This window comes from Pteropus alecto, unplaced genomic scaffold, assembly GCF_000325575.1.
Source record: "Pteropus alecto unplaced genomic scaffold, ASM32557v1 scaffold35, whole genome shotgun sequence".
Taxonomy (NCBI): domain Eukaryota; kingdom Metazoa; phylum Chordata; class Mammalia; order Chiroptera; family Pteropodidae; genus Pteropus; species Pteropus alecto.
The window spans coordinates 4,915,557-4,927,153 of NW_006437828.1; the positions used below are offsets into that span (position 1 = coordinate 4,915,557).

Consider the following 11,597-nt stretch of genomic DNA (forward strand, 5'->3'; position numbering starts at 1 on the left):
AAAATTTGCAGATTTTGATGCTTTACTCTTAAGTATTTCATCATGTATTTTCTAAAACCACTGCTTTAAATAGCTACACTATTATTATATTCAAGAAAATTAATGTTTGTACAATTACATTACCTAATATAGAATTTATTCTATACAAATCTTCCCAAATTTCCCAATAATATCATAGTAGCTGCTCTTAATTTCTACTACTAAATTTTTGAAGATTTTCTCACTTGTAGATGATAGATATCCAATTCAAACTAAAGTATAAAAAAATAAATATATTGGCTCACATAACTGAGAGAGTATGGATAGAATTCAGTAGTTTATCTAAGGGTTCAATAGCATCATCATCATCATCATCATCATCATCTCTCTCTCTTCCTTCATCTTTCTATTTTACTCTCTTTTCTGTTCTTTATGTCATTTTCAGACAGAATTTCTCTGTGTTGTGCCAATATAACTTACATCATTCTTACATTTCTTTAAAAGCAAAAATAAAAATACTTCTCATCTAAGAACTCTAGCAATCATCCCAAGGATTTATTTTCCCTGGCCAAGTCTATCTTTGGGTGATAGTCCCATTCCTGAAACGATAATGTTGTCCAGGCCTGGGGCCCAGTTCTACTCTTGAGTCAATTGTGAAGTTAACTCAGCCTAAAGCATGAGACTGAGAAGGAAACATAGTTATCCAAAAGAAAAAGAAAAAAAAAAAAAAACATTCAGATCAATTTAAAAACAGTGGGAAGTATCAATAACAGCCTTGAGCTGTTAAGTTCATGCTGTGTAGTCGAAGAGACAAACACATAAACAAATGCACACAGGATCGCATACTGCATGCCCTAATAAAGGTATCATTCAAAGCGAAGTTACAGCATTAAAATATTTACTTAGATGTGTTTCAATCCAAAATATCCACTTTCATGTGTGAAAATATTTCTGCCCTTTATTCAAATAAAGTATAACTATATAATTAACACTTATTTTGGTTTGAGAATTGTGTTTTATATTAAGTGGCTGAAAGATTCCAGAATAAGCTGTCTCGAGGTCAAAGAGTAAAAAGTTCATTATTTCAATTCTACGTTCGAACATCTATTATTTCCAGCCGTTCTACTAAGCAGTGGAATAAAAGATGGTCCTTGCTTTCAAGAAGCTTAAAGTTCAGTAAGGCTGCAATAGAAAATCGCCTCGATTGTGATGTCTTTCCTTATTTATGGGTCCCAGAGCTTATTCTTCTCCTTGACTTCACCTATTTCTCATTTTCTGTCACTGCCCTGCATGCTCTTGGCACCTATTTTTGTCTGATTTCTGTGTGAGATGTGTCTTCTTGGTTCTTGGATGTCTACCTAAACTTTGGCCCCTACATTTTCCTGATCCCAGTTCCTTAAGTATGTACACTGCTTTGCTTCTCCAAACGTTGTTGACTCATCGGCAGGAACGCCTTTGTGTGGTAATGTTTTTAAAAGCTCAAAGCAGAACTAATAAAATAAATGTTTTATTTTACCCTTCCACAGTAATAACAATAAATCAAAAAGTAATACTATAGTATTAATTATGACATCTTGTCTATGTTAGCCAACAGGTTTGAGATATAACTGCTTTTTTTTGGCCCAAATCCTGCTTGATAAACCCTTATTTTAAATTATCATTTTTATAGCTTTTTATTGCTAGACGTAACATTATTTTGCATGCTTTTATATATGTGCCTTAATGTGTAATTCTATCCATTTCCTTGGAATAAAATATCAGAATAAGGTTTATAAAATGGATAAAAATGAGATAAATTAATAAAAATGTTTAAAGCTTTCGTTAATATTGGCAAATTACTCTCTCAAAAGGACTAGTTTTCACTCATATGAGCAGTCTATGAAAATGTTTTTCCTAATTTCTTATTTTTTATGTTTCAAATATCTGCAAAGTTGAAAGGCGAAGATAGTTTTACTAGTTTTGATTTGTAATTGATTATTTGTGACAGTGAACATATATAGAATATACATCTGAATTTCTCTCTACGTTAAATATTTATTATTACTTTTGTCTTAAGTATATATGAGTAAGTTAGTGCTGATTTTACCAATTTATATCTACCTGGAGCAACATACAAATACTAATCTATTATCAAATATATTTATAATAAATATTTCTCTATTTTACTTTGTTGGCTTTTATGTATTATTCTATTTAATTTTTTGGTTTAAACATAAACACATAAATGTCTTGATGGTTGGATTCATGTCAATTCATTTTTATATCATGGAATGCTACTCAGATAAAGTATACTGATATTTTTGCATCAAAAAAATATGCACATTTATGTTTAAATATTTCAGCAAATAATGGAGATAATTTTGTTACACATTAAGGCAATGGTTGTATTTACCATAAAAGCAGCTAATGATGGACACGTGTAAGAACAATCCAGTGTTTCAGGATTGTAGAGGTAACTTACTTCCCCTTTTTAAAATCTACCACTAAGCAGTTTCATTTGTATTTTGGAAAAGTGAAGGACAACATGTCTATCTAATGTAGATACATAATTTCAAAAAACTTGCCCTTATTAGAATGTGGAGTTGTAATTGTGTTGACATTACTTTCATGAGCCTTTTCAATTACCTTCATTGTCTCTCTGTCATTAAAACCTCTTTCACCACAATTACCCCCTAATAATTTTAAATTTGACAGTAATATCTATGTTAATAGCATGTTAACCCTGATTAAATAGATAATCCACCTGTGATGGTGTTCTTCTTGCCAGTTCAGCCAGGAAGCTTTATAAACAGAGTCATCAAATAGTCAGAGGTCACAAGGACTTGATAACTACCTTGTGACTTCTAAATGCCCAGCATGGTGTTTTCCCTTGCACCGTTTAGACTTTGTGGGATATCTAATGTGTAATTAAGGAGGTTAGTAAACAAAAGATGTTTCTTTTCCTTAAAATTAAAGAAATTAAGAGAAATTTCTTCCTTCTTGTATTCTAAATATTATTTATATCTGTCAGCCTTGTCAACCCAAAGAAAGGAGATAAACTGAGGCAAATTGAAATGCTCAAAAATTGAGTTAATTTAGGAATAATAGGGGAATTATAATTCCAGAAACACATGCTGTAGCAAGCTATAAGTGAGTTAGCTGAGGGTTTGGGGTGGGCTGTATTTACAAGCAAGGAGTGCAAAGAGTGGGAAGTCCAGCCAGAGTCCAAGCGGTAAGTTCATTGGTTTGAGGATGAGGAGAAATTGCTGGTGAGTGTTCATTGGTCAGAGATAAGTCTCCATCTTCTATAAATCAGGCATTTAATGAAAATCAGTCTCTCAGTTCTTAAATTCTGTTCTTCTGAGGGCTCATGCATGAGATTTTCCATTTCATATCCTCTGGCTTCATTTTAGATTGAAATCCTTTCACAGCCTCTATTCAATTTAGCTTCTTGGCAGGCAGACACCTGCAAATTTGATTTTTATATCTAGTACTGTCCATCATGGCTTGCTCTGAGTACAGAAGGAGACCAAGTTTGAAAAAAGAATTCTACTAAATCTCAAACTTCACTAGATAAAAGGAAGACAAAAAATGAGGTAACCTACTCATATTGGTGAAAACTAATAATGGCAGAGGAACACACTAGGATATACAAGCATCCAGATGGCTGAGGCGAAGCTGTAGACTGACTGAGGAGTACAAGCTGTGGAGTGAGCAGGGCAAGGTTTCTGCTGATAGCTGAGCCCTGGGAAGGAAAAGTCTGTGAGGTGAGGAGCTCATCCAAGGTGTCTTCTTTTAAGCGTATTACCTAAATGACAGAAGACATCAGTCTTGGGATAACATTGTTCTGTGGGCTAATTTGGCACATGGTCCTCACTGCACATTGTAAAAATGGAAGATGCATATAGCTAAATCTATCCATTGGAAAGTAAAAAAAAAAAAAAAAAAAGTATTATTTTTCATATGTAAACACAGTTTTTGGAGTAATGCCACACAGCAATTTTGCAAACAGGTTTTGTAAAGCAGCCTTTGAAAATCCATCCAGTAATAACTAATGTCTTTAGAAAACCAAATTTGCATCAAAGGAGACATTTGTTTACTATAAACTCTCCTCATGATACACTTTTAGCTGTCATCATCTTTGTTGTTAAAGATTCTTTGATGTGTCAATTGTTAACAGCTAGAAGCCTCAGGCTTTGGAAATTTGCTCTAGTGTTTCTTATCAACTGTATTTCTTCTAAGATCAAAGGACCTTTTCACATGGAGAGCTCATATACTGTAGATGTTAAAAAAATTATTTAGCTCGTTATAGGCTTATTTCGCAACTAATGTCTAATAACAAGAAAGGTTGAAAAATTTCATAAACACACAGAGTGCATATGAAAAACAGGAATCTATATTACGAAAGAAATTTCAAGTTGTCTTGTCTTTTGAAGAAAAATGAAACATAAATGGAACATATAGACAAGACGACAAGACTATGGGAAATAAGATATTGAGCTTAACTTTGATTTGGAGTGGAATTTTAAAATCATAAAAATAGCATGCATTTAAAAAACACAAAGTAGAATGCAAAATTACTTTCATTCATTAAAATGCAATCGAGATTTTGGTAGCTTTTATTGCAATGTCATTCAGGATGTCACCTCTAAAACTCTATAAGATCACTAAATGGGTTTTTGTACAGATTTTAGGTGCAAGCTCAAATTCATTTCTAAACACGGATTTTGGCTTCACAATACTGACAGAAATGTGGCTTTCATGGTTTCCTGTAGGTTGTTCAAACTGTAAACTGTTCCAGGAGTTACCATATGCGTTGGCATCTCTCTCTAATCCAGTTTTGAAGGACAAACTAAATCTAATGTAAAACCTTTGAATATGAGATTGTAGTATCTTCTAAAAATAAAATTTAAAAAGTAAAACAAATAAATTCAACAATATTTATTGTAACTTCCAGAGAAAGGCGCAGACCAGTGCGAGGGGGCGGGGGCGGGGGTGAGAGAGAGAGAGAGACTTCTTGTTTTCTTAGGATGATAATAGTGAAATTGTGAGAATAGTAGTGGTTGGAAAAGTAGTAAATATAATTCAGTAAAAGCAGCAGCAGCAATCAATTTCAGCTCTGCTTATTTTCTTAAATAGACACTGGACCATTTTACCTGAATATTTGAGGCAGTTAATATAAACCATATTTATTCTAAATCAATGATCATATATCCCTATGTGGAAACCCCAGCTAAGTAATATGAAACAGAGTCAACAATTATGCTTCATTTATGAAACTTTAAAAAAAAAAATGATCTTTAAAAAAAAAATTTCAAGATCTCTAAAGCAATTCCAGAGAAATAAAGTTTAGAATTCATATCGTATGCCAACCATAGAACAACGTTAAATATGACATGAGGTCTAAATGTGAATCAGGAAAACATTATAAGGCATTTAAATATGGACAAGAACTGACCAATACTTTGTAACATCCACCTCCCTGCAATTAGCCTTAAATAAACAATGCTACTGTGTTAATAATCTAAGGAAGTCAGATGAAAAGGCAGAGTGAGTCATTAATTAAGCTGAAAGGAATGTAAAACACAGGGGAACCACCAAGACACTCTAATAGCTAATCAGCTGTTAAATACCCAATTTCTGTATGATGAAAAGTGCTATGCTTGCCCCTCCCTTTCTCCTTGCTCTACTTCTTTGACTTTGCCTAGCTGATCGTCCACCTCCCTGGTGAAGAACATAAAACAGAAAAATCAGAAATACAAAATTGAATTACTATTTAAAAGTTTGCCAATAAAAAAAAGAAAAAAAGAAGCCTCAACATTTTAAATGCTTAGAAGCGATGTAGAGCATGGGCTTCGACGAGACAAAGACAACCCCAGTCTTTGAAAAAGAAAAATTCATTGCTAATTTTGTGTTTTCATTATCATTATCATCATTATTAGTATTACTTGACCACTGGTACTCATTTTTTAGATCTCCATACGAGAATATAATCAATTTATCAAAATTTGACCAAGTGATTACAAGTTCAAGGGCTTCAAAAACCACAGACCTATAACTTCATTCAAAACTAAGCTTTTTTCATTGAACAGCTTTGCATCTATAAGCTTTGTTTTCCCATGTATAAAATAGAAAAATATCTACTATCAGTGCTGATTTAAAGTTTATATAACTAATATATTTAAGCATACTTGGATAGGCTGTATTATTTTTTGCAGTATCAAATGCATCTAAGGTAAGAAAGACTTCTTTCCCCTCCCTAGAGACACCACACCAATGACATGATTTGTTTTTGCCTGTGGTCAGTGAGTAGAAATGATGTGTATCATGTGGACAGAAGTTTTGAGAAGTATCATGTGGTTTTCCATTATATCTTTTTTTTCCCTTCCACAAGATTGATAATACTTCCGAGAGAGATGGCACATCAGCTGGGTACCAGAGTGAAATTGATACAGAGCAGAGCTGCAGCCAAGTTAGGGTGGACATATGTCATGAGCAAGGAATAAGCCTTTGATTTTGTAAAGACAGTTAGATAGTTGTTATTGTACCACAGGATGGACTGTCCTAAAAGATAGAAGCGCTTAATACAGTGCTAGTGCATTATAAGCGTAGTAACTACGAAACTTTGATAATTTGAGTATTTTCTCCTCTCACATTTCAAGAGAAGGAAGTGGACCTAAAATTAAAAAAAAAAAAAGAAAAGAAAAGAAAAAGAAAAAAAAAAGATATTGTCCAGATTACAGAAATCTGTTAGAAGAAGGAAAGTTCTAAGGTAACAAAGATTCTTTGCTTGACCAATCCTTAGTCAAGATCCCCTGAACCCTTTCCCCCTACAAGCCTCATCTGTATCTATTACCTTGTAGTATCCAGTTTTAGCAAGAATCCTACAAAGTCAGCTTAGTGAGAAGTCCTCATGCTTGATATCTGATAAAACTCCTAATACCTACTATCCCCCAGGTGATATCTGATCACCCTAACCTGCCTTCAGCACGACTTCTGTTAGGTCTTGGCTAGAATCTCGCGATATTTTCTTAGCACTTCATTCACCCGTTGCTTCCACCCCCACACGTGCTATTTGAGTATAAATCCCTGCGTGTTCTATTTGGAACAAGCCCAATACGTTGGAATTGAGCCCAATTTTATTCCGGTGTCTCTCTTTCTCTATTGCAATACTTTTTTTTTTTTTTTTTTTTTTAATAAAATCTATGTTCACTGCTTTAACTTCTTTCCAGCTCTGTTTCTTGTTTAACAGGTTTATGGTGATTTCAGCACAGATTAATCCTAACATCAGATAGTAAGTTTTGCAGCTGAACAGGGCTTACCATTTAATTCCAAGCACTTCACTTACCTTATTTTAGCAGTAGGGAAACTGACACTCCATGAGCTGAGGGATTTTCCTAATGCCACCGAGCATTAAGAAAATACAGATGTAGAATCCAGCTAAAATTATTCTTAGGCACAGTGTTAGCAATGACCAATTACTAAAATATGACACTGTCCATATGCTTGTGAGTAAAAGAAAGGCATCAGATGCTACATATTTGTGAATCATTTTTTAAAAAGCTAATTTTTAAAATATCTGCTTACTAAGGTAGGGGAGTGGGAAACATATTTTAGAAAGATGTAGTTTATATGTAGTTACTCATTTTGTACCTGTGACATATTTCTCAATGTGGTTCATAAAACATGACATAACATATAGCTAGGTAACCACACATGCGAAAAAATTCAGGATAACAGATAAGTAGATTAGTTGTCTCATTTTTCTATGAGGATATAAACTCAGTGAAGTCTTATGAGGTACTGGGTTTCATTGGAAATATATGACCAATGGTGAAGGTTTGTGGTGCAGATAGAACAACCTGCTATAGAATTATTTTTTCTCTAAAAATATAAAGCAATTAGAAAATACACACAAATACATTTTAGTCATCTATTTAATGGTAACATAAAACTGAGGAAACAGTAAAGATTCAAGTTTAAATTTCCATTACAGAAGCATGTTGGGGAGGGAGGAAGATGATCTGCAATCAGTTTTATGGAAAATATGTGTGGGTTGCATGCCTAGCCAAAAGACTAAGAATTCAAATAACATGAGAATGAGTAACTGCTTGGGGCTAAAGGCAGTTGGAGTGACAAACGTGAAGACTTGAGGACCCTCAGCTAGAGTAGGGGCTAATTCTTCCATGAAAATATAATTTTGTCTGTCTCTCGTCAACCTTTTATCTAAGGTATTTATCAAAATGCCTAAGAACAGCTTAAAAGAACAGGTAGTATGGTTGTTTATGTATTTTCTTGCTAAGAAATTTTGTACATTGGGCGGAATTTAGTGTATGATTGACTTTCATTGTAACATATCACTTAGTAATAAGGTTATGGATTGAGGACATAGGAGGTAGTGAAAGTTGCTATTATTTGGTAAACATCCAAATTTCAGTAGTTAAACACAACAGAACTTTTTTTTTTTTTTTTTTAACCAAGGCCAATGGATTTTCTGCCATCAACAATGTTTGGCTTCGAAGGCTGCCAAAAAAGAAAAGCTAGACTTAGAAGTAGAATAGATTAATTAGGTCTACATTCCACTGTTCAAACATAGTCATATGGCCCCATACAGAATGAAGGATAATAGGAAATATTACCCCATGCTGACAACACTATATGCCATGAAGCACAACAAAATTCTTGGTGGGAAAATATCTTTCTGCAATGGTCCATTCCTCTGATCAGCAAATATCCTTGTAGCTTCTTCCAGCAGCCATTCACAATCCCTCTTCCTCAAGAAGAAAAATAGCCTGAAGTGCACCTATTCTTTTTCTGTCAGTGCAAGGAGGTCAACATTCATTTCAATAATCACTAATCAAAGTATTTCATAAGCAGTCTCATGGTGGCTAGAATGAGCTGGAGTGGGGTATTTCCCTTCCCCAGGTCAAATAGGCTCTGATAATACCCCAGTAAGTTAGATTTAGGTTAACTAGTTTCTCATTAAGAAAAGACCTTGTTAAAAAGAACAAGGTGTTTTGTCATATTACAAAGTGGTTTCTTTTCACGTTTCTCTGCTATAAGCTGGCAGGGGAGGGGAGTGAATTTTTCTCCATTTACTGTGGGAATCTAGTCACTTCTGCAGATAAAACTAACAATATTGTGGAATTTTCCACACTGAGCCTCCAGCAATTGATCGATTACAGTTCAAGTTTTCCTCCCCCAGCACCGGTTCCTGCAATGGTTCCCTTTCAAGAATCTCTGCTTCAGTAAACCATGACCACTGGCTTCATCTGTCTGTCTCTTCAATGTTGGCAGCAGAGGTTTGTCCTGTGTCCATCCATCTCTTACCGATTCAGAAAGAGTAGTTGATTTCCAGCCTGTTTATCTTTTTATTTTTTCTCAAGACAAACCAGTGACTTCCAAGCTTCTACAAGAGGATCCTAAAACTAGAAGTCAAGAATCACATTTTTAAATTTTTGTCACAGGCCTGAGTCTTCCAGAGCCTAGTAGCTCAGATATTCTGTACTCTTAAATTACTCTTCAGAGATTAGACTTATATAATACTAGAATTTCACATTGCACAGGTCTCAAATTTTCAGATAATTCTCTATTTTGGTTTATTTTGGCTTGCAGACTTGCTGGTTTTTTCTTAAGTCATCTCCTTTTTCGAACATTTTGCTAAACTACTACCAGTAATAATCAACAAACATTGACTTTTGTTTTTTAATCTATTACAACAGAGCTGCAAGTTCAGTAGACATATGGTCTACATTCCAAGTAATCTGCCACCTTTACCAAATATTTTACCACTAGACAACATGGGGCAGTTTCTATAAATAGCAGTATCCCAATTAGGCACCAATTTCATATAGTTAAGGTAAGTACAGCTGATGAAAAATATATGCTCTAAAATTTCAGTGGTTTGCCATGATAGTTTATATTTGCCCTTATAAATGTCAGTTGATGGTGGTGGAGAGGGTAATGAAAAAGTGTTGTGCTCAAGGCCGCCGTTCAGAAACCCAGTACAGCAGAAAAGTCTTCCGTTGTCAATGTGTGGCTCTCAAACTCACCCTGGTCCCCATTACAGCAGGCACTAAGAAGAGAGAGGATGAGGAACCACATTTGGGTTCAGGCTTGGAAGAAGCATATATTTCTCTCCATAATTTACTCGTATTTACATGGCTCCAGAAGATACAAAAGGACAGAAAATGTAGGACAACTCAACTTTGTTCTATGGACGAGGAACAGAAGTCCTTGTTCTATAGTCCGGCTTATCTCTCCCTGCCAGAAGTAACTGATATCACCTCAAAATACTTTGATAAATCCTCATTAGGCAAATAAGATGAAACTAAGTGTAAGCTAAGTGCTTGAAGTATATGAATGGTGTGTGGTCTTATTCTGTGGGCCTGAAAAACAGCAAGACACAATTGCCTCCATGCTTTCCGTCATTTGAAAAATTTTTATGTAAGATGTATATATGTTTTACCACATTATGCAGTAAAGTGAGACAATGAACAAAACTGGTACTAGTCACTAGGTAGAAGAAAAGTGTAAAGCCTTGGGCATGGGTGGGAATGGAATCGCTTACCTGCATTTTGGAAAGTGTTACCTGATGTATCTTGATACATTTTATCCTGATGCTGACTCTCCCGGAAGACTTTAGGTAAGAGTGTTAATGACTGTATTAAGTTCTTAGAGTTGGTCTATTAATGATTATTTTATATTGAGTCCCAGGTTATGAAAAGGTCAATAAAAGGTCAAGAAAAACTTGTCAATGAACTTATGCTTTTACTAAATGTTTGCTTTCCATATGAAAAGTAGAATAATCTTTTAAAAAGAAAACCAGATTATGACATTTTTCTATTATTATTATATTTATAATTATTTATGCCTATAGCACCTGGTCTTCCTAAGTGGTCTCCTATCCAAGCACTAACCAGGCCCAACCCTGCTTAGCTTCTGAGATCAGACGGGATCGGGCTTGCTCAGTGTGGCATGGCCGTAGACCCATTTCAATTTTTATAACAGCCTTCCTAGCAGGTGTGAAATGGATCTTACTGTGGTTTTTATTGTATTAGTTCTCTAATCACTGGTGATATTGAACATTTTTCATTTGCTAATTGGCCGTTTATCTATCTTTCTTGGACAAATAGCTATATAAGTCTTTTGCCCATTTTTGAACTGGGTTGTTGTTTTGTTGTTAAATTGCAAGGATTCTTTATATAATCTGGATATTAATCCCTTGTCAGATACATGATTTATAAATATTTCTTCCCATTCTATGGGTTGTCTTTTCACTCTTTTGATAGTGTCCTCTGATGTGCAGAAGAATAGCACATCTTTTTGACACCTTAACAAATTATGGGTGAACCACAACCAATTCCAGCCACACTGCTACTCCATAGGTTTCTTAATTTAATAAGAATATTGTTTTTACCTCAGTGCAATGCTCAACCAAAATTCATATTTGTATTATCACCACAAAAACATTATCTTTAGCGTTGAATGTTTTAAGCAAAACTGTAGTAGCATTCACCATCATGTCGTACATTTTCCATTTGTAGAATAAATTTTAAAAGCTTTACTTTGACTCCGTGAATTAGAGATAAAGATGCAGCCATTACTGAAGCGAGTTTCTATTTGAGGCATCAATGACG

At 34.5% G+C, this 11,597-nt stretch overlaps 1 pseudogene; it reads right to left on the reverse strand.

Annotated features, from left to right (window-relative positions):
* Positions 1-10,828: 10,828 nt before the first annotated feature.
* On the reverse strand, positions 10,829-10,947 carry LOC112482199 (annotated as a pseudogene).
* Positions 10,948-11,597: the final 650 nt, after the last annotated feature.